Genomic DNA, 25,180 nt, shown 5'->3' on the forward strand with positions numbered 1-25,180 from the left:
ACCAATTGAAATAGCTAGAATTTATGAAGATAGATGTAATTCTTATATTAACAAATAGCTAAAACTTAGAAAAAAAGAAATTGAACAAGCTCTAACTAAACTCCCAAAGGGGGCAAAATTAAGATCACATAGATTTACAAGTAAATTCTATCAAGCATTTAAAGACCATTTCAATCTAATATCAAAAACTGTTTGCAAAAATAGGAAAAGAAGATTCTACCAAATTCTTTCTATGATAGAAATCTAATCTTTTTTTTTTCTTTCGGGTAAAGTAATTTGGGTTAAGTGACTTGCCCATGGTCACACAGCAATTGTGTTAAGTGAGGCTGAATTTGAACTCGGGTCCTCCTGACTTCAGAGCCAGTGCTGTATCCACTACTATCTCACTGCCCCATAAATATGGTCTTAACACCTAAAGCAGGGTGTGTAAAAACAGAGAAAGAAATCTACTGATCCTAAAACATCCCTAAAACATATTGACCCCACATTTTCAGATAAAATATTTTCAAAGAGACTAATATTATAAAACTAAATAGCAAAAACAAATTATACAATATGATCAGTTTGGATGAATGCAAGGTTAGCATTAAGTAAAACTATCAACATTATTGACCATAAATAATAATAAAAACAAAACAAAAATCATGTTAGCACTGAAAACCTGTCAGTTGGAGCTGACCAAAACCTCTGGATTTGGAGACATTCGGAGGGAGCTCTTGGAACCGAGCAGAGAGAGAGAGGTCTCTAAGCTAACCGGGCTATATTGGAGGCAATAAAAGAATTGAACTTTTATCACCTGGATGCATTTTGGAGTGATTGTTACTTTCAACTGCAACTAAGGCTGCCTCCAGAAAACCCCCCTGAGAAACCTGCTCTTTCGCAGAGAGAACTATTATATTATAAAGGAAAAAAAGACAACATTTGTGGCGGTTGCACTGGCTGGCGGGCAAGAGGGAAGTCCGGGCGGCAGTGTCCGGCACAGGAGCTGGGGTGCCACCATGATCAACAAGCGGAAAAGCCGTGCTGTGATCAACTCGTACACGGAGGACAGCGGCAGTGATGAGAACCTGGATCAGGAGCTCTTGCCTCTAGCCAAACGGAAACGTAGTGACTCCGAGGAGAAGGAGCAACCTGTTAATCAGCCTGCAGCTTCTTCGGACTCTGAAACATCAGACAGTGTTTTCTGGGTTTGATTTTAATTCCAGGAATATTTTTCTAAATTGATCAATAGAGCCCAGGAGTGATGATGACAGTGGGAGACAAAAAATAACAGATTGTAGGATCATTTTCTGATGCTTTCCATTAGTTTATTAAACTTTGTCTTAAGAATGATGGTTTTTTTTAAATACAGATACACAGAAAGGTTTTTACAGAATACCACACCTATTTCTGCTAAACAAAATGAGAAAAATGTAGTCATAAACTATCTTCTTCCCTTAGGATAGTAACCATAATTTATCTAAAACCAAGAAGCAACATTTAAAGTAATGAGAATAAACTTTTTTTTAAAAGAAATAATCTTTTTATTTTTATTTTAATAGCCTTTTATTTACAGGGTTATATGTATGGGTAACTTTACAGCATTGACAATTGCCAAACCTCTTGCTCCAATTTTTCCCCTCCTTCCTCCCACTCCCTCCCGGAGATGACAGGATGACCAGTAGACGTTAAATATATTAAAGTATAAATTAGATACAAAATAGGAATACATGACCAAACATTATTTTGCTGTACAGAAAGCATCAGACTCTGAAATATTGTACAAATAGCCTGTGATGGAAATAAAAAATGCAGGTAGGCAAAAATATAGAGATTGGGAATTCAATGTAATGGTTCTTAGTCATCTCCCAGAGTTCTTTAGCTGGGCGTAGCTGGTTCAGTTCATTACTGCTCCATTGGAACTGACTTGGTTCATCTCATTGCTAAGGATGGCCAGGTCCATCAGAATTGGTCATCATATAGTATTGTTGTTGAAGTATATAATGATTTCCTGGCCCTGCTCGTTTCACTCAGCATCAGTTCGTGTAGTCTCTTCAGGCCTTTCTGAAATCATCCTGTTGGTCATTTCTTACCAAACAGTAATATTCCATAATATTCATATACCACAATTTATTCAGCCATTCTCCAATTGATGGGCATCCACTCAGTTTCCAGTTTCTGGCCACTACAAAGAGGGCTGCCACAAACATTCGTGCACATACAGATTCCCTTCTTTATGATCAATGAGAATAAACTTAAATCTTTTGCAATAAAATCAGGAGTAGATCAAGGATGTCTATTTAACTACTACCATTACTTAATATGTTAGAAATAGTCGCTATTAAAAAGCAAGGAAAGAAACTGAGGAAATAAACATAAGCAAAGAGAAAACAAAAGTATTACTTTTAGCAAATGACATGATGTTTTATTTGTAGAAACTTAGAGAGTCAACTAATATTAATTGTAAAAATATCTTCAAAAAAAATTCAGAAAAAATAAATCCCAAAAGCCATCAGGATTCCCGTGTATTACTAACAAAACCCAGAAGAAAAAGATATTCCATTAAAATAACTATAGAATCTCTAAAATACTTGGTACTTACCTAGCAAGAAACACACACAGAGGAACCATATGAATAAAATTACAACATGCCTATGAAGGAAAATAAAGACTGATCTAAATTTGGGGAAATATAAATTTCTCATAAGTAGGATGAACAAATACAAAGATTCTAATCTAATCTGATTCAATCTAAATTAATTCCCTTATTCAAGGTCATTTCAATTAGATTACCAAAGCACTACATCCTAGATTTTGAAAAATAATAATAAAATTCATTTAGAGAAATAAAAGGTAACAAATCTCAGAGAAAATAATGAAAAAAGTAGGGAAGAAGAAGAACTATCAGTATAAAATCTACTGAAAAGATGTAATTATCAAATTATTTTGTCCTGGTTAAAAAAATAGAAAAGTTGAGGCAGCTAGATGGTGCATTGGATAAAGCACTAGTCCTGAAGTCAGGAGGACCTGAGTTTAAATTCAGCCTCAGAAATTTAACACTACTAATTGAGCAACATTAGTCAAATCACTTTACCCCAAATGCCTCGCCAAGAATAAAATAAATAAATAGAAATAACATAATAACATAAAAAATAAGAAAGTTGATCTGTACAATGGGGATGGTGTAGTATATCCATAAGTAAATAAAACAAATAACCCAATGTTTGATAAATAAACAGGTAGGAAAATGACAAAGCATTCTGGCTAAAATTAAGTTTAGAGCAGTACTTTTTAACCTGGGAGAAGGAGTAGGAGTTATAGTTAATTTTTTAAATATTTTAATAACTATTTGATTATTTTTCCTATTTAATCCTATGTATTATTAAGAGATTTAAAAAACATTATTCTGAGAAGCTATGCATACATTTCACCAGAATGCCAAAGTGATTCATGAGACAACAAAGGTAAAGAAAAATCTGGCCAAACTGATATCTTACAGCATAAAAGATAAGCTCCAAATAAATACATGTGGGAGAAAAAAGAAAGGAAGGGTTTATTATATGCCTATTATTGCCAGGCACTATATTAAATCCTTTACAAAAATCATCTCATTTACTTCTCAGAACAAATGAAGTAGGAGTTTTTTTACAGCTGAGAAAACTGAAGCAGACAAAAATTAAATAATTTGCCCCAAAATCACACAGTTAGTGTGACTTTGGCTAATTTTGAATCCAGATCTTCCTGATCCCAGGGTCTGTCCATTGTACTATCTAGTTGCTTCAGATTTAAATATAAAAGTTCATGCCACAAACAGGATAAAGAAAGAAAAAAAGAAACTACTTTTTGGGTCTATTGGATGTGAAAGACTTCATGGACAAATAAGGGATAGATCAATCATTTGATTAAATTGTTAAATAGATCATCGTATTCAGGTATAGATGATACTAGATGACCATTGAAGTGTCTTTCAAATCTGAAATTCTGTGATTTTGTTAAAAAAATGGATGCTAATACCATTTATGAATTTGTACAATTAGATCAGTCTGAATTTTAAATGGCATAGTAAATAGCATCAAAGCTGGCAGTCAGGAAGATCTGGATTCAAATATAGCCTTCAACACTTACTAGTTGTGTAAACTTACTCATTTAACTATTGTTTGCCTCAGTTTTCTTTTGTGTAAAAAAAATGTAAAACAATAAATCTCTGGGTTGTTGTGAATATAAAATGAGAAAAATAAATAAAATTGTAAAACATTTAGTACAGTTATAGAAATATAGCAAGCACTATCATTATTATTATTATTAATTTTCTCATGTCTGAAATAGGGATGGTAAAGCCTTTCCTGGGCAGCTAAATGGTACAGTAAATGAAGTGTCAGTGTTGGAATCAAGAAGATTCAATTTTATGAGTTCAATTTTGGCATCAGACATTTACTATCTGCATGACCCTGAGCAAGACATTTAACTCTCTTTGCTTCCATTTCCTCGTCTGAAAATGAGCTAGAAAAGGAAAGAAGCAAACCATTCTATAATCTTCACCAAGAAAACTCCAAATGGAGTCAAAAAAAGTCAGACCTGATTAAAAGGATTGAATAACAACAGGCCTTTCCTCCCTTAAAATATTATGGGAGTCAAACAGGGATGCATGTGAAATGCATAAAAAAGGCCTTTGAAAAGTACACAGCGTTATACCAGGCCTCACCATATTAAAGCAGCAGTCATCAAAACCACTTGGTACTAGCTAATAGAATTGTCGATCCATGGAATAGGTTAGGTTTATAGAATAAAATAGTCAATGGTTAAAGTAATTTAGCATTTGACAAACCCAAAGACCCCAGCTTTTGGTGTAAGAAATCACTATTTGACAAAAACTGCTGGGAAAATTAAAAATTAGTATGGAAAAAACTAGGCATTGACCCCCACTTACCACTGTATACTATCATAAGGTCAAAATGGGTATATCATTTAGACATAAAGTGATGTTTTAAGCAAATTAAAAGAACAAAGGAATAGTTTACCTCTCAAATCTATGGAGTAGGAAGGAATTTGTGGCCAAAAAAGTACTAGGATACATTATTGAATACAAAATAATTTTAATTATATTAAGTTAAAAGGTTTTTCTACAAACAAAACCAAATAAAAACAAAGACAAGATTAGAAGGGAAGCACTACACTGGGAAAAAATTTACATCCAAGGATTCTGATAAAGATTTCATTTCTAAAATATATAGAGAATTGGCTCAAATTTATAACAATTTTCAGATGAAGAAATTGAAACTATTTTAGTCATATGAAAAGGTGCTCTAAATCACTATTGATCAGAGAAATGCAAATTAAGACAACTCTGAGGTACCATTACACACTTCTCAGATTAATTAAGATAACAGGAAAAGATAATGACCAATGTGGGTGGGGATATGGGAAAACTGGCACACTAATACCTTGTTGGTGGAACTGTGAATTGATTCACCATTCTGGAGAGCAATTTGGAACTATGTCCAAAGGGCTATCTAACACTGCAGTGTTTCTACTGGGCTTGTATCTCAAAGAGATCATAGAGGAGGGAAAGGCTCCCACATGTGCAAAAATGTTTGTGGCAGCCCTTTTTGCAGTGGCAAGAAACTGGAAATTGAGTGGATGCCCATCAATTGGAAAATGGTTGAATAAGTTGTGGTATATGAATGTTATGGAATATTATTGTTCTATAAGAAATGATTAGCAGCATGATTTCAGAGAGGCTTGGAGAGATTTACATGAAGTAATGCTAAGTGAAGTGAGCAGAACCAGGAGATCATTGCATATGGCAAAAACAAGATTATATGATGATCAATTTTGACCGACTTGGCTCATCAATGAGATGATTCAGGCCAGTTTGATGATGAGAGCCATGTGCACCTAGAGAGAAGACTGGGAACTGAGTATGGACCTCGACAAAGTATTTTCACTTTTAAGTTGTTGTTTGCTTGCATTTTATTTTCTTTCTCATTTTTTCCCATTTTGATCTGATATTTCTTGTGCAGCACAATGATTGTGGAAATATGTATAGAAGAACTGCACATGTTTAACATATGTTGAATTACTTGCCATCTAGGGGAGAGGGGAAGAGAAGAAAGATAAAAAATTTGGAATACAAGATTATGCAAGGGTGAATGTTGAAAATTATTCATGCGTAGGTTTTGAAAATAAAAAGCCTTAATAAAAAATGTTCATCAAAAAAGAAGAAAAGTAACGCAGCATCATACAAACCTTTGTTTTAGCTTTTATAAGCTATTGTGTGGTAGGTATCTAAACTTGCTTATGTTTTTCACCTTCTTATCCAGAAAGTCTTTTCTAATTACTCAAAATCCCATCAGTTTCTGTGTCTCAATGCAACTGAAGCAAACAGAAGAGACTAGTTATTTTTAAAGCTAGTATTGAACTCTCTGAAAGTTTGCAAGAAATTGTTTTAGATTGCTTTCAACAATCTAAATCTGTCAGCTGTCCCCATTTCCCCCCGCCTGAGATTACCCTGCCAGAGGGACTTCTGTCCACTGGCTCACTGAAATGTTTGTCATTCGTGGTAATGGTGGGAAGTGTAATAGAGGAAACACAACAATTGGAATATTAGATAAATGGCAGAAAAGATCTGCTTGACAATTATTTTCTGCTAGTTGGAATGGAAAATATTACCAACAAACTATGACTAGATTTGGAACAGAAGCCAAACACTTGGTGGAATGACTTTCTGATAAATAATCAAGCAGTGATTCCTTCAATACCAAAGTTCATGGTATCAAATACCCAATATGAAGCTCATTGCTTTCAGGCAAGAGCAGGCTGAATGGAAGGCATCTTTAAAAGCAAGGCAATGGTAACTCTATGAAATCTAAAATCTATACAAAGTTAAAATTCTTCTAACTATTTGGTTTGTAAGAGGGCAATTGTTTCTTCTGTTCCAATTTCGCTTCATAAGATACACAAATAAAAAAGCTAATGGAAAGATAAACAATAAACTTTCTACATGCAGTGGAATAGAAAATAGTATAACTAAATGCAGGTCTAGGAACAAAAGTAAACATCAGATTGAACTCCTCCATTTGTCTTATTCAGAAAGGGACCAGCTGGTACATCATTATTTACCTGATTAAGGCTTTTACATTTACCTTTAGGAAAATTCCTTTGCCAAAATTCATGTACAGCTTGTACTTGTGCACTCAATATTTCAGAAGCCTAGGGCTTTAACTTTCTCAAAAGAATCTAGGATTTTTTTCTGTATTATTTTTGTCCTTAAGTCTCTGTGTGTAGTCTTCTCGTTTGGTTTTCTGGAAGTCTAGGAGCAACCTTCTTTTCAGTAGAGTAACCATCACAAGAGTAGCCAGTTATTAAAGTCCAAATCCTTTATTATCTCCTTCACAATCTTGTCTTCTTTCCTGGGACCTGGATTAGCTTTCTTAGAGGCCTTCCAAAGTCTTGGTTTCAGTGGAAAAGTGCAGGAGGCCAGGCCAGCCACCATGAGGCTGATGAAGATGGAATGAATCTGTCTCTGCATCCCCCCTGGTTTATATGTTCTATTCTAAGTATAAACCAATCATCAGATCACTAGGAAACCATTATTTGTTGTAAGATTAAATCAATCATACTGAATTTAGAGAACTATTAATCACCATGCTAAACTAAACAACCATTGTCTTTATCAATTCCACTGACTTAGGATCTTGTAAGAATCCTTGTTTCAAGTTTAGAGTTCTGGCCCATAACATCTGTCCAACATTAAATATTATTATCATTTTTTTCCAATTTGGAAAGGTTTCCTATGAATGGCATTTCAGAACCAGTACCCTAATAATTAATTTTCAGCTTGTTTTGTAATTTTTCATGACCAGATAAAGTGCTTCCCCAGTTCCTATGAAAAACCTGAGATGAGGCTATCAGGAGCAATAAGGGAGCACAGAAATTTCAATTGTGGACAATAAGTTTTCCCATCGAAATATGGAGAGCCCAATTAATATCTTGGCATTGTTCACAGAACAAAGGCAATTTGCTTTATAGTATTAAATTCAAAAAGAGAACATATGGTAACAGAATAGACAGCCAGATTCCTATCTACTTACTATCTCCCTCACATTGATGAATTTCCCTGAAGAATCTGGATTTGAATAGGTAGAGACAGTTTCCAAATAGGAGCTAATTCACTCAAAGAGTAAAGAAGAATGAGCTGAAGGAAGCACTAAAAAAGCTTTCAGGAATTCCTTAGGTAAGCACAATGTGGACTGGAACACAAGAAGTAAGCTCTGTGAGAACTGAAGATAAACTCCAAACAAAAGCAACAAAGGTGGAGGAGGGAGAGTGGAGCCAAGATGACAGAGAAGACACACATGAGATTCTAAGCTCCTGTCATACCCTCACTACTAATTACCAAATTCAGCCTCAAAAAGAGTGATTGACTGGTAAAATCCGTGAATATTGGAAGTACAACAACTTACCAGCAGAAGATAATCTGGAAGATTGCCAGAAAAGGGCAGAGCAGGCCAGTGCAGGCAGGAAGATAGAACCAGAGGCTAGCATACTGAGCTAATGGGGCTGGACAGTCTCTGTGGCTGGAAAATTTACAGGGAGGACTCTACCACAGGTAGGCTGCTCTGCTTTGGTTGCAAAGCAATAGATCAGCAGAGAAGTTAAAGGCAAAGGTAGAGTGTACTCCAAAAAATGCCAGAATCTAACAGGATCTGGCTACACCCAGACAAAACCGGAACTGATTTAGCACAGACCACAGCACAGCTGTGTAGTCACATCCTGCAGTGTGGGACTTTTGCCTGGGGAAGCCAATAATCTGCACAGTAGGAGGCTCTGCCCAGGGCAACCACAAATCTGCATATCAAGAGGGCTCTGCTTGGAGCAATAGAACCTCTGCTCCCCAGGGCAGAGACACTTTCAGAGTTGGGATCTTCCCTGGGCAACTGCTAATCCCCACAGTGTGGTTCTGCCTGGAGTAGTGACACTTTCATTACTCAGCCTCTAGTCCCAGGGCAGTCACTAATCCACACAGTAGGGCTCTTCACAGGGCACTTCAGCAGCTCAGCTGCTCCTAACAGCCCGTTTGCAGGACAGCTACTGTCCATCAATCTATCCCTGCTCTGCAAAAGAAACTGGTAACCCCCTTGCCCTGAAGGCAGACCCTAACATGTTTAAAAAAATGAGTAAGAAGGACAAGCTAACACTAACCATTGACCGATTCTATACAGAAAGAGAGCACGTTTTCAACCCCGAGGAGACTAATAAAAGACAATCTCAGACAAAACCCCAAAGGAGGATATAACCTGGTCCCCATCACACAAGGATCTCCTAGAAGAAATTACAAAAAATCTTAAAAGAAAGCTAGAAGAAAAATAGGGAAAGGAAAGAGAAGCTATGCAAAGAGAGTACAGAAATTTTTGATAAAGTGGAAAAAGAAAACAACTTCCTGAAATGTGAATTGGAAAAGGTAAAGAACTCCCAGGAAAGTAGGATTAGTGAATTGGAAAAAGAAAATAACTCAGTAAAAAAAAAAATTTAGAAAAATGGAAAAAAAAATTCCATTGAGCAAAACAACTCATTTAAAAACTCAATTGGACATATACAAAAAGAAGTTTAAAAAGCTAATGAAGAAAATAACTCATTAAAAATCAGAACTGAACAAATAGAAATGAATGATTCATTGAGACACCAAGTATCAGGCAAGCAAAACCAAAAAAAAAAAAAAGAAAAAAGAAAAAAGAAAGAAAAGAAAAAGAAAAAGAAAGAAAAATTAGAAGAAAAAATGTTAAATATTGACTCAGAAAAACTACAGATCTGGAAAATAGATGTAGGAGAGACAATCTGAGGATTATTGGGCTTCCTGAAAATTATGATGAAAAAAAGAGCCTAGACACTATTTTACAGGAAATTATCAAAGAGAACTGCCCATAGGTAATAGAATCAGAATGTAAAATAGGCATTGAAAGAGTTCATCAAACACCTTCTGAAAAAGACCCTAAAATAAAAACTCTAAGAAATATTGTGGCTAAATTTCAGAATTATCAGATTAAGGAAAAAATGTTGCAAGCAGCCAGAAAAAAACAATTCAAATACTGAGAAGCCACAATAAGGATCACTCAAGATCTGGCTGCTTCCACATTAAAAGATCAAAGGGCCTGGAATCTGATATTCCGAAAAGCAAAAGAACTTGGAATGCAGCCAAGAATAAACTACCCAGCTAAATTGAACATTTTTTCCCAGGGAAGAAGATAGAGATTTAATGAAACAGGTGGATTCCATTTGTTTCTAATGGAAAAACCAGAACTAAACAAAAAAATTGACCTCCAACTATAGAGCTCAAGAGAAAGAGAAAAAAAAAGGTAAAAAGAACTCTTGAGAATTGTATTTCTGTTATGGATATCCATAAAGAGTGCATGTATAATTTGATTTTACTGATGTAACATAAAAAAGGGAAGTAGAAATGGAAAGGGGATAGTATTAGAAAAAGGGAAAAGTGGAGATAAAAAGAGGGAAACTACATCTCATGAAGAGGAAAAGGAAATTTATCATATCTAAGGGAATTTAGAGATGGGGAGAAAGATTGTGTGAATCTTACTCTCATCAGATTTGGATCAAAGAGAAAATAATTGATATATTTGGTTTACAGAGAAACTTCTCTCACCTCATTAAAAAATTGGAGAGGAAAAGGGAAAAGGAAAAGAGTAATAAGGGAAAGGTACAAGAAAGGAGAAAGGATTTAAAGGGGGTGGGAGGGATTCTAAAGAGGGAGAGCTGCGTGAGGCAAGTGGTGCCCATGAGCTTAATACTGAGAAAGAAGGTAAAAAGAAAAGCCTAATTTGGGCTAATAAGATGGCAGGAAATACAGAATTAGGAATTTTAACCATAAATGTGAATGGGATGAACTCTCCCATAAAACGGAGGCAGATAGCAGACTGGATCAAAAGCCAGAACCCTACAATCTGTTGTTTACAGGAAACACATTAAAAACAGGGTGACGAATACAGAGTAAAGTGAAAAGGCTGGAGCAGAATCTATTATGCTTCAGGTGAAGTCAAAAAAGCAGGGATAGCCATCCTTATCTCAGATCAAGCAAAATCAAAAATTGATCTAAAGAGTATTATAGACAATGAAGCAATATCAATATTAAACATATATGCACCAAGTGGTATAGCATCTAACTTCCTAAAGGAGAAGTTAACAGAGTTGTAAGAAGAAATAGACAGCAAAACTATAATAGTGGAAGATCTCACTCTTGCACTCTCAGAAATAGATAAATCAAACCACAAAGCAAATAAGAAAGAAATTAAAGAGGTAAATAGGATATTAGAAAAAAATAGATATGATAGATCTTTGGAGAAAACTGAATGGCGACAGAAAGGAGTATACTTTCTTCTCAGCAGTTCATGGAACCTATATAAAAAATTGACCATATAGTAGGACATAAAGACCACAAAATTAAATGCAGGGAGGCAGAAATAGTAAATGCTTTCTTTTCAGATCAAGATGCAATAAAAACTACATTCAACAAAAAGTTAGGGGTAAATAGACCAAAAAGTAATTGGAAACTAAATAATCTCATCTTAAAGAATGATTGGGTGAAACAGCAAATTATAGACACAATTAATAATATCACTCAAGATAATGACAATGATGAGACATCATACCAAAATTTGTGGGATGCAGCCAAACCAGTAATAAGGGGAAATTTTATGTCTTTAAAGGCTTGCATGAATAAAATAGAGAAAGAGAAAATCGATGAATTGTGCTGGCAACTTAAAAAGCTAGAAAAAGGTCAAATTAAAAAACCCCAATCAAATACTAAACTTGAAATTCTAAAATTAAAAGGAGAAATTAATAACATTGAAAGCAAAAAAAAAAAAACTATTGAATTAATAAATAAAACTAAAAGTTGGTTTTATGAAAAAAAAACAATAAAATAGATAAACCTTTGGGAAATCTGATTCGAAAAAGGAAGGGGAAAATCAAATTGATAATCTTAAAAATGAAAAGGAGGAACTAATTTACACCAATGAAGAGGAAATTAGAGCAATAATAATAAGGAGTTACTTTGCCCAACTTTATGCCAATAAATTTGATAACCTAAGTGAAATGGATGACTATCTCCAAAAATATAGGCTTCCCAGATTAACAGAGGAGGAAGTAAATTGTTTAAATAATCCCATCTCAGAAAAAGACAGAGAATAAGCTATTAATCAACTCCCTAAGAAAAAATCCCCAGGACCAGATGAATTTACATGTGAATTCTACCAAACATTTAAAAAACAATTAGCCCCAATGCTATATAAACAATATTGAAAAAATAGGGAATGAAGGAGTCCAACCAAATTCCTTTTGTGACACAGACATGGTACTGATACCTAAACCAGGTAGGCTGAAAACAGAGAAAGAAAATTATAGACAAATCTCCCTAATGAATATTGATGCTAAAATCTTAAATAAGATATTAGCAAAAAGGCTACAGAAAATTATCCCTAGGATAATACACCATGATCAAGTAGGACTTATACCAGGAATGCAGGGCTGGTTCAATATTAGGAAAACTATTAGTATAATTGACTATATCAATAATCAAATTAACAAAAATCATATGATCATCTCAATAGATACAGAAATAGCATTTGATAAAATCTAACAACCATTCCTATTAAAAACACTTGAGAGTATAGGAATAAATGGACTTTTCCTTAAAATAATCAGTAGCATCTATTTAAAACCATCAGTAAGTATCATATGTAATGGGAATAAACTGGAACCATTCCCAGTTAGATCTGGAGTGAAGCAAGGTTACCCACTATCACCAATTCTATTCAATATTGTATTAGAAATGCTGTCTTCAGCAAAAAGAGTTGAGGAAGAAATTAAAAGGAAACCAAATTATTGCTCTTTGCAGATGATATGATTGTAGAGAACCCCAGAGATTCTACTGAAAAATCTTTTAGAAATAATCCACAACTTTAGCAAAGTTGCAGGATACAAAATAAACCTACACAAAACATCAGCATTCTTATATATCACTAACAACAGCCAACAGTTAGAGTTACAAAGAGAAATTCCATTAAAAGTAACTACCAATAGCATGAAATATTTGGGAATCTATCTACCAAAGGAAAGTCAGGAATTATATGAGCAAAACTACCAAACACTTTCCACACAAATAAAGTCAGATCTAACCATTGGATCTGGTACTTTAGCTTTACCAAATCTAAAATTATATTATAAAGCAGCAGTTACCAAAAACATTTGGTATTAGCTAAGAAATAGACTAGTGGATAAGTGGAATAGGTTAAATTCAAAGGACAAAATAGTAACTTTAATAATCTAGTGTTTGACAAACCCAAAGTCCCCAGCTTTGGGGATAAGAATTCACTGACAAAAACTGCTGGGAAAATTGGGAATTAGTATGGCAGAAACTAGGCATTGACTTACACTTAACACCGTATTCTAAAATAAGGTAAGAATGGGTTCATGATCTAGGCATAAAGAATGAAATTATAAATAAATTAGAAGAACATAGGATAGTTTACCTCTCAGACCTGTGGAGGAGGAAGGATCATTTTTGTCTAGCCCCCATATAATTCTCTTGCAAACCTCATTGGCATTTTCCTTAGCCAAATGTTTAGTCATTATTTCTGTTGCTGCATTGTCTCCAATGGTTCTTATTAAAGCTGTTTGCAAACATCCCACAAAATCTGCAAAAGGTTCATTGGGACCTTGCTTTATTTTTGTGAAAGCATTATTTCCATCTTTCTGTCCAGGGAGAGAACTCCAAGCTTTTATTGCAGCCTGATTACTGATCACAAAATAGAAAATTTTGATTATATCAAATTAAAAAGGTTTTGTACAAACAAAACTAATGCAGACAAGATTAGAAGCAAGGCAATAAACTGGGAAAATATTTTTATATTCAAAGATTCTGATAAAGGCCACATTTCCAAAATAGATAGAGAATTGACTCTAAATTTATAAGAAATCAAGCCATTCTCCAATTGATAAGTGGTCAAAGGTTATGAACAGACAATTCTCAGATGAAGAAACTGAAACTATTTGTAGCCATATGAAAAGATTCTCCAAATCATTATTCATCAGAGAAATGCAAATTAAGACAACTCTGAGATACCACTACACACCTGTCAGATTGGCTAGAATGACAGGGAAAGATAATGTGGAATGTTGAGGGGATGTGGGAAAACTGGGACACTGTTACATTGTTGGTGGAATTGTGAATACATCCAACCGTTCTGGAGAGCGATTTGGAACTATGCTCAAAAGTTATCAAACTGTGCATACCCTTTGATCCAGCAGTATTACTACTGGGCTTATATCCCAAAGAGATCTTAAAGAAGGGAAAGAGACCTGTATGTGCAAGAATGTTTGTGGCAGCCCTCTTTGTAGTGGCCAGAAACTAGAAACTGAGTGGATACCCATCAACTGGAGAATGGCTGAATAAATTGTGCTATATGAATGTTATGGAATATTATTGTTCTGTAAGAAATGACCAGCAGATAATGAGGAAACCAAACTATCACTCTTTGCAGATGATATGATGATACTTAGAGAACCCCAAAGATTCTACTAAAAAACTATTAGAAATAATTCATAACTTTAGCAAAGTTGCAGGATACAAAATAAATCCACATAAATCCTCAGCATTTTTATACATCGCCAACAAAATCCAACAGCAAGAGATACAAAGAGAAATTCCATTCAAAATAACCATCAATAGCATAAAATATTTGGGAATCTATCTACCAAAGGAAAGTCAAGAATTACGTGAGCAAAATTACAAAACAATTTCCACACAAATAAAATTAGATTTAAATAATTGGAAAGATATTAAGTGCTCTTGGATAGGCCAAGCCAATTATAATAAAGATGACAATACTCCCTAAACTAATCTATTTATTTAGTGCTATACCAATCAGACTCCTAAGAAACTATTTTAATGATCTAGAAAAAATAACAACAAAATTCATATGGAAGAACAAAAGGTCAAGAATCTCAAGGGAATTAAAGAAAAAAAAAATCAAATGAAGGTGGCCTAGCTGTACCTGATCTAAAACTATATTATAAAGCAGCAGTCACCAAAACCATTTGGTATTGGCTAAGAAATAGATTAGTTGATCAGTGGAATAGATTAGATTCACTGGACAAAATAGTCAATAATTATAGCAATCTAGTGTTTGACAAACCCAAAGATCCCAACTTTTGGAATAAGAATTCATTATTTGACAAAAACTGTTGGGAAAACTGGAAATTAGTATGGCAGAAATTAGGCATGGATCCACACTTAACACCATATGCCAAGATAAGTTCAAAATGGATCCATGATTTAGGCATAAAGAACAAGATTATAAATAAATTAGAGGAACATAGGATAATTTACCTCTCAGACTTGTGAAGGAGGAAGGAATTTGTGACCAAAGATGAACTAGAGACCATTACCAATCACAAAATAGAAAATTTTGATTATATCAAATTAAAAAGCCTTTGTACAAACAAAACTAATGCAAACAAGATTAGAAGGGAAGCAACAAACTTGGAAAACATTTTCACAATTAAAGGTTCTGATAAAGGCCTCATTTCCAAAATATATAGAGAATTGACTCTAATTTATAAGAAATCAAGCCATTCTCCAATTGATAAATGGTCAAAGGATATGAACAAACAATTTTCAGATGATGACATTGAAACTATTTCCACTCATATGAATGAGTGTTTCAAATCACTATTGATCAGAGAAATGCAAATTAAGACAACTCTGAGATACCACTACACACCTGTCAGATTGGCTAAGATGACAGGAAAAAATGATGATGAATTTTGAAGGGGATGCGGGAAAACTGGGACACTGGTATATTGTTGGTAGAGTTGTGAATGAATCCAACCATTCTGAAGAACAATCTGGAATTATGCACCAAAAGTTATTAAATTGCACATACCCTTTGATCCAGCAGTGCTACTATTGGGCTTATATCCCAAAGAGATACTAAAGAAGGTAAAGGGACCTGTATGTGCCAAAATGTTTGTGACAGCCCTGTTTGTAGTGGCTAGAAACTGGAAAATGAATGGATGCCCATCAATTGGAGAATGGTTGAGTAAAGTGTGGTATATGAATGTTATGGAATATTATTGTTCTGTAAGAAATGACCAGTAAGATGAATACAGAGAGGCTTGGAGAGACTTACATGAACTGATGCTGAGTGAAATGAGCAGAACCAGGAGATCATTATATACTTCAACAACGATACTATATGAGGATGTATTCTGATGGAAGTGGATTTCTTTGATAAAGAGAAGATCTAACTCAGTTTCAATTGATCCATGATGGACAGAAGCAGCTACTCTCAAAGAAAGAACACTGGGAAATGAATGTAAACTGTTTGCATTTTTGTTTTTATTCACAAATTATTTTTTTTACCTTCTGAATCCAATTCTTCCTGTGCAACAAGAGAACTGTTCAGTTCTGCACACATATATTGCATTTAGAGTATACTGTGAAATAATTAACATGTATAGAACTACTTTTCATTTGGGGAAGGGGGTGGAGAAAGGGAGGGGAAAAGTCGGAACAAGAGTGAGTGCAAGAGATAATATTGTGAAAAAATTACCCAAGCATTGGTTCTGTCAATAACAAGTTATAATTATTTTTAAAAAATGACCAGCAGGATGATTTCAGAAAGGCTTGGAGAAACTTATATGAACTAATGCTGAATGAAATGAGCAGGACCAGAAGATCATTATATACTTCAACGACAATTCTATATGAAGATCGATTCTGATGGACATGGCCCTCTTCAACAATGAGATGAACCAAATCAGTTCCAATAGAACAGTAAGGAATTGAACCAGCTACACCCAGCAAAAGAACAATGGGAAATGAATGTGAACCATTACATAGAATTCCCAATCCCTCTATTTTTGTCCGCCTGCATTTTTTATTTCTTTCACAGGTTAATTGCACATTATTTCAAAGTTTGAGTCTTCCTGTGCAGAAAAATAATTCTATAGACCTGTATACATATATTGTATTTAATATATACTTTAACATATTTAACATGTATTGGTCTACCTGCTATCTGGGGGAGGGGAGGAGGAAGGAGGGGGAAAAGTGAAACAAAAGGTTTTGCAATTGTCAATGCTGAAAAATTACCCATGAAAAAAATACCCATCTTGTAAATAAAAAGGTATAACTAAAAAACAGATTAAATCCAATACCAAATGCAATTAATCCCACACAAATAAAGTCAGACTTAAATAATTGGAAAAATATTAAGTGCTCTTGGATCGGCCGAGCGAACATAATAAAGATGACAATACTCCCTAAACTAATCTATTTATTTAGTGCTATACCAATCAGACTTCCAAGAAAATATTTTATTGAGCTAGAAAAAATAACAACAAAATTCATATGGAACAATAAAAAGTCGAGAATCTCAAGGGAATTAATGAAAAAAAAATCAAATGAAGGTGGCCTAGCTGTACCTGATCTAAAATTATATTATAAAGCAGCAGTCACCAAAACCATTTGGTATTGGCTAAGAAATAGATTAGTGGATCAGTGGAAAAGGCTAGGCTCACAAGACAGAATAGTCAATTATAGCAATCTAGTGTTTGACAAACCCAAAGCCCCTAACTTCTGGTAAAAGAATTCATTATTTGATAAAAACTGCTGGGATAATTGGAAATTAGTATGGCAGAAATTAGGCATGGACCCACACTTAACACCATATACCAAGATAAGATCAAAATGGGTCTATGACCTAGGCATAAAGAACGAGATTATAAATAAATTAGAGGAACATAGAATAGTTTATCTCTCAGACTTGTGGAGGAGAAAGAAATTTGTGACCAAAGATGAACTAGAGACCATTACTGATCACAGAATAGAAAATTTCGATTACATCAAATTAAAAAGCCTTTGTACAAATAAAACTAATGCAAACAAGATTAGAAGGGAAGCAACAAACTGGGAAAACATTTTCACAGTTAAAGGTTCTGATAAAGGCCTCATTTCCAAAATATATAGAGAACTGACTCAAATTTATAAGAAATCAAGCCATTCTCCAATTGATAAATGGTCAAAAGATATGAACAGACAATTTTCAGAGAATGAGATTGAAACTATTACCACTCATATGAAAGAGTGTTCCAAATCATTATTGATCAGAGAAATGCAAATTAAGACAACTCTGAGATACCACTACACACCTGTCAGATTGGCTAAGATGACAGGGAAAAAATAATGATGAATGTTGGAGGGGATGCGGGAAAACTGGGACACTAATGCATTGTTGGTGGAGTTGTGAACGAATCCAACCATTCTGGAGAGCAATCTGGAATTATGCCCAAAAAGTTATCAAATTGTGCATACCCTTTGATCCAGCAGTGTTTCTATTGGGCTTATATCCCAAAGAAATACTAAAGAAGGGAAAGGGACCTGTATGTGCCAAAATGTTTGTAGCAGCCCTGTTTGTAGTGGCTAGAAACTGGAAAATGAATGGATGCCCATCAATTGGAGAATGGCTGGGTAAATTGTGGTATATGAATGTTATGGAATATTATTGTTCTGTAAGAAATGACCAGCAGGATGAATACAGAGAGGACTGGCGAGACTTACATGAACTGATGCTAAGTGAAATGAGCAGAACCAGGAGATCATTATACACTTCGACAACGATGTTGTATGAGGACATACTTTGATGGAAGTGGATTTCTTTGACAAAGAGACCTGAGTTTCAATTGATAAATGACAGACAAAAGCAGCTACACCCAAAGAAAGAACACTGGGAAACGAATGTAAACTATCTGCATTTTTGTTTTTCTTCCCGGGTTATTTATACCTTCTGAATCCAATTCTCCCTAAGCAACAAGAGAACTGTTCGGTTCTGCAAACATATATTGTATCTAGGATATACTGCAACATATCCAACATATAAAGGACTGCTTGCCATCTAGGGGAGGGGGTGGAGGGAGGGAGGGGGAAAAAAATCGGAACAGAAACGAGTGTCAATATAAAGTAATTATTAAATAAAAAATTTTTTAAAAATGCAATTAATCCAACATTAATAAATAAATCCAAGATCAAATCCCAAAATAAGCAAGAAAATGTCAGAATTCTTTTTTCCTGGACTTTTCTCTCCCCATTTCAGCAAATTCTCCAATCCCCAAACTGAGAACATGTATTAGAGGAACATTCTTTACTTTTGTATTGACTTCACTACAAATTCATGAATGCAACTTTAATTGGGCCCTACTGCCACATGCTAATATATTTTTCACTTGCTTGTTTTGTTTGCTAAATAGATACTGAGGTTTTATAGATATATTTCATTTTTACAGCACCTGTTTTTCCCAATGTACTTTCTTTCTTACCATCTCCCAACTGCAATAACAAAGAATAAAAGTTCAGGAAAAATACATTGGAAAAGTTTGACTTTCTATGAGTGTTCCAAATCCATAGTCTCTTATCTCTAAAAAGAAAGAAGGGAGATGCATTTTCAGATCTCTTCCTTAGGGAAAAATTTGTTAAATATAATTTCATAACACTTGGTTTAGATTTTATTATTGTTTTTCTTTCCACTTACATTGTCATAAATGTTTTTCTGGTCCTACTTACCCATTTTATATCATTTCAAATTTTTTTAATGCTTCTCTGTATTCACCTTTTTTTTTCTTACACCACAGTTTGCTTAGTCACTTCTCAATCAGTGAGCATGTATTTGCTTTCTAGTTCTTTCACTATAAGAAAAGTACTTTTTATAAGTATTTTGGTGCATATGGCACTTTTCTTTTTTTATTATTTATCTCTATTTAGTATACCTACCAGTAGACCTAATTTACACTGCAAACTTTTTATTCATATCTGATTGATAGCTTCTCATATTCCCAAATCTTTTTCTCTATTAAGACACCAAATTCAGATAACATTTCTGAAAAGATTGAACTTACACCCATCCTTCTCATCTCCACTTTATGTGTTGTTCTTACTTGTTATATATACTTCTCCAAATATAAGATTCCTGAGGGAACTGTCAGGTTTGGTATTTGTATTCCCAGTACTTAGCACAATGCTTGCCATATAGTAAGCTCTTGACAAATGCTTTATTTACCTATTCATTTTCTGAGTTCTCTCATTTTTCTCCTTTATGCTTCAAATTTCAACTATCTTTCAATCTGAAAGGATGAACTTGTGCCATTTGCCAAGGTTAAACACTGTACTTCTATTCTTAATCTTGTCTCCTCTAGAACTTTAGTATATCATGAATCATTCCCTCTCTCATACATATCTTCACCATTGACTTTTTTCTCTTTGCTTAGTTATCTTGAATCATAAAAAAAGAAAAGGAAAAAAATCTTCCTTCCAACTCTACCATGCCCTTAAGTGTTAAGGTCTGAAATTCGAAGTAGATGCACTGGAATCAGTCAACCTAGCACTTAAGGCTAATTACTTTTTGGACAATATTCTATTAGCATATGCTTGGAAAATGGCCCTTCCCACTATTCCATGCTGGCTGGATCTTTTGGTGTATACAGATAATTGTAGAAGGGATTAGGAGGTGGAGTAAGACAAGGCAGAGTCACTTTGGCTATGGACAAGGAGGAGAGAGGAGATTGTGGAGACCTCATGGAGTTTTTGTCCAACTCCTCTACTTCTCCCCCTAAAAACCAAGGACTTTTGCTTATCCTGACTCAGGCTGAATCTGAGGCAGCCAGGGTGCTAACCTGGACTTCACACTTAAGCTTTCATCTAAATCTTTTTTTTTTTTTATTGTTTCTGTCTAATCTCTTTCCTCCTTTTAAATGCTCAGCTTCCATAAAGAGGTAGGGTAGCCAGATGGTATTATAGATAGAGTGCTGAGCCTGAAGTTAGGAAGACTAGAGATCAAATATGATATGAAACACTAACTGTTGAACTTAGGCACTTAATCCTGTTTGCTTCAATTTCCCCATCTGTAAAATGAGCTGGAAAATGAAATAGCAAACAATTCTAGTATCTTTACCAAGAAAACCCCAAATGATGTCATTGGATACAACTGAAAACAATTGAACAATAACAGAATGCTCCCTGTTTCATTTTCCAAAACCCATTTATTCTCTACACTCCAGCTCCTTCTTCACAACTCTCTCAGAATTGCTCTCTCCAAGGTTACGAGTTTTAATTTTCAAATTCTGGCCCCTTTTCTCAAGCCTCTTCTTCTGTCTATTTCCTTTTTCTTTCCTTGAATTTCTTGAAGTGCTTATTTTCTCTGCCTATTTATTTGACAGGTGGTTCTCTATATTCTTTGTTCCTATTTGTCTACTAAATGTTAGACAAGTGATAGTGGGAAAATGGTAGAATGTTGTGGATTCTCTGTGTGTCATAAGAATAAATCATCCCAATTAGTTGCCCCACTTATGCTGAAAGATAAGGTCTAGTATTATCCTCCATTCAACCCCAAAATCCACAAAATTCCACCTCCTTCCATCTCTTTGGAGATCCCAGGAAAAATTAACCTTAGAACAAGATTGAAAGAAAAGAGTGAGAGGGAATATTCATTTATAGAGTGCCTCAGGTATCATGCACTGTGCTAAGTGCTTTTTACAAATATCTTCATGACCATCTTGCAAGATAGCTATTCAGTTATTTTCCAGTTTTTCAGTTGTCTCTGACTTTTTGTGATCCTTTTGGGTATTTTGTTTGGCAAAAATACTGGAGTGGTTTGTCATTTCCCTTTCAGTTCATTTTACAGATGAAGAAATTGAGACCAACAGAGTTAAGTGACTTGCCCAGGAGTCACACACATGACGCCAAATTTGATTTCTAGTTTTCTTGACTCCATGCCCAATACCTATTATCTATGCCAACTAGTTGCCCCACTTGTCTTGAAAGATAAGGTCTAGTATTATTCCTATTTTACAGTTGAGGAAAGTGAAGGAAACAAATATTAAGTGACTTGTCCAGAATCACTTTGAGGCATCATAAGTGAATCTAGCATAGTCCAAGCAGTTCTTGAAGCCTGTATCGGAGACCTAGTTAGTAAGTATCTGAATCTAGACTCAAACTTGTCTGCCTGGTGTCAGAATCAGTTCCCCATGCTATTCCTGTCAAGCACAGAAGAGAAATATCAGGAAGAGCCCAAAGAACCTTCAAAATGTCTTTAGTGCTCCCTGTCTAAGAATCTGGTAGCACAGGCTCCAATTTCCCAAGCCTATTGATTGTAGAAGAATGATTTTGAAGCATTATGGGTGGATCCAAGACAATCTGAACAGTCCTTGACACTGTAATCTCTCAGCCTAACCCTGGTGAATGGTGTTGAGGATGGGGGCAGGAAACCTTGAATTGTCTTAACTCTTTGCCAGGTATCCTAATTGTTACCCCTACCATCACTCTTTTCCCTGTCTGATTCATCTTTTACAGAATCATCAAAAATATTTTTTATTAATAAACAGATTTCACCATTTAATACCTTTGCTCCCAAACCTTCAGAGGCTCTCATTGCCCATTAGATAAAATATAAACCCGATATTTGTGGCCCTTCAAGTTTGATTCCAACTTCATTCCCCAGTCCGATTTTATATGTCCTATCATCTTCTACTTTGGGGCATTTATGTGGGCAATAGTATATATGTAGCTTTCATTTCCCTCACCTCTGCCATTTCACAAATGAAAAACCCTCAAGTCAAAATTTCAGAAGAATCATTATAGGCTAGCTAATAATCAACAAATTGATGGGCAGTAGTTTTTCTCAGTAACTAAAGATGCCCAGTAATGGCCCTGAGGGCCTTAAATAATCCTGAAAAGTAATTCCCTTTACAAGTGAAAATCAATTCTAATTGACTGACATTTAATGAGGAGATGGAATAAAAGTCTTTAGCTTCTCTATGGCTTGATAAAGAGATCTTTAGCAATCAGGATGGGGGAATCTATCTCCATCCAGATTAGTCTAATTTATGTTATCCTTCAATAGCTACTTCACCCTGAATTCTAATTGTAAGATATAAGGACAGAGGATTCTTTTCCCAGGGTAAGAACCTCATCTAGAGCATATTCTGTTTATGCTCTAAACATGTTATGTTCCACCAAAGAATGAAGAGCATAGTCCTTGAGGGTTAAAAGTAATCTCATCAATCAGTCATGTCCTTCAGAGAATGACTTTTTCAGGAGATGAACCTTTACAAAAAAATTGAAGGGGAAAGCCTGGAGCTCAATGTAATAATTGTTTATTAACATAAAAATAATTTCTTTCATACTTCTGCCTGCTGATATCCATCTTTTCATTTAAGTATCAATGAAGTTACTCAGTCCAGCCTTGCTACTAGTCATACTATATATATTTCCTGTACTCAAAGTGACCTTTCTCTTTAAAAAATTTCTTACAGTATTTTATCTGGACTACTTTTTTGCATTTTTAATGTTCTACCTAGTTGTACAGTTATTTATTGCAACTGTCCCCATTAGGACAGTTTGGTTATTATCTTTATGCCCCCAGTGCCTAATATCATGAAGCTGTACTTGTTTTTTTTAATATTGAAAGGAACTTGAGTAGAAAGAACACTGGACTTGTAATTGAAATATTTTGATTTCTATCCTAGATTTCTTGCTTGTCTTCCTTAAACAAATCTCTCTCTGTATTTTAGTTTTGTTGTCTGTAAAATGTGGGTATTGAACTAGATCAATGGGTACCATTTAATGATTTGCAGACCTTTTAAGTATTCAAGTGACAATGATCTAAAAGATTTATGCTAAAATTGTTTAAATAATTGTCTAGTTATGTTACAAATATGAAATCTGATTAGAAAAAGGAAAGAGGAAAATTAAATTGTGAGTCATAAATATGAAAAGGGAGAACTTTCCACCAATGAAGAAGAAATTAGAACAATAATGAGGAGTTGCTTTGCCCAACTTTATGCCAATAAATTCGACAACTTAAATGAAATGGAAGAATACCTTCAAAAATATAGCTTGCCCAGATTAATAGAGGAAGAAGTAAATAGACTAAACAGTCCCATTTTAGAAAAAGAAACAGAACAAGCTATTAACCAGCTCCCTAAGAAAAAATCCCCAGGACCAGATGGATTTACATGTGAATTCTACCAAACATTTAAAGAACAATTAACTCCAATGCTATATAAATTATTTGAAAAAATAGGGATTGAAGGAGTCCAACCAAACTCCTTTTATGTCACTGACATGGTACTGATACCTAAACCAGGTAGATTGAAAACAGAGAAAGAAAATTATAGACCAATCTCACTAATGAATTCAGATGCTAAAATCGTAAATAAAATATTAGCAAAAAGTAGGATTTATTCCAGGAATTCAGGGCTGGTTCAATATTAGGAAAACTATTAGCATAATTGACTATATCAATAACCAAACTAACAAAAACCATATGATCATCTCAATAATTGCAGAAAAAGCATCTGATAAAATCCAACATCCATTCCTAATAAAAACACTTGAGATTATAGGAATAAATGGACTTTTCCTTAAAAAGTCAGGAGCATATATTTAAAACCATCAGTAAGCATCATATGCAATGGGGAAAAACTGGAATCTTTCCCAGTAAGATCAGGAGTGAAGCAAGGTTGCCCACTCTCACCATTATTATTCAATATTGTATTAGAAATGCTAGCCTTGGCAATAAGAGTTGAGAAAAAAATTAAAGGAATTAGAATAGCTAATGAGGAAACCAAACTATCACTCTTTGCAGAGGATATGATGGTATACTTAGAGAACCTCAGAGATTCTACTAAAAAGCTATTAGAAATAATTCATAAATTTGGCAAAATTGCAGCACACAAAATAAATCCCCATCAATCCTCAGCATTTTTATACATCACCAACAAAATTCATCAGCAAGAGATGCAAAGAGAAATTCCATTCAAAATAACTGTCCTAGGGGTCCTCAAACTACAGCCCACGGGCCAGATGTGGCAGCTGAGGACCATTATGCCTCTCACCTAGGGCTATGAAGTTTCTTTATTTAAAGGCCCACAAAACAAAGTTTTTGTTTTTACTATAGTCCAGCACTCCAACAGTCTAAGGGACAGTGAACTGGCCCCCTATTTAAAAAGTTTGAGGAGCTATGGTCAATAGCATAAAATATTTGGGGATTTATCTACCAAAGGAAAGTTGGGGATTATATGAGCAAAATTACAAAACACTTTCCACACAATAAAGTCAGATTTAAATAATTGTAAAAAT

The 25,180-nt window shown here is 34.6% G+C and overlaps 1 pseudogene; it reads left to right on the plus strand.

Annotated features, from left to right (window-relative positions):
• Positions 1–998: 998 nt before the first annotated feature.
• LOC127546698 (60S acidic ribosomal protein P1-like) overlaps positions 999–25,180 on the plus strand; it is a 78,360-nt pseudogene continuing 54,178 nt past the window's right edge.

The sequence above is a fragment of the Antechinus flavipes genome, chromosome 2, assembly GCF_016432865.1.
Source record: "Antechinus flavipes isolate AdamAnt ecotype Samford, QLD, Australia chromosome 2, AdamAnt_v2, whole genome shotgun sequence".
NCBI lineage: Eukaryota > Metazoa > Chordata > Mammalia > Dasyuromorphia > Dasyuridae > Antechinus > Antechinus flavipes.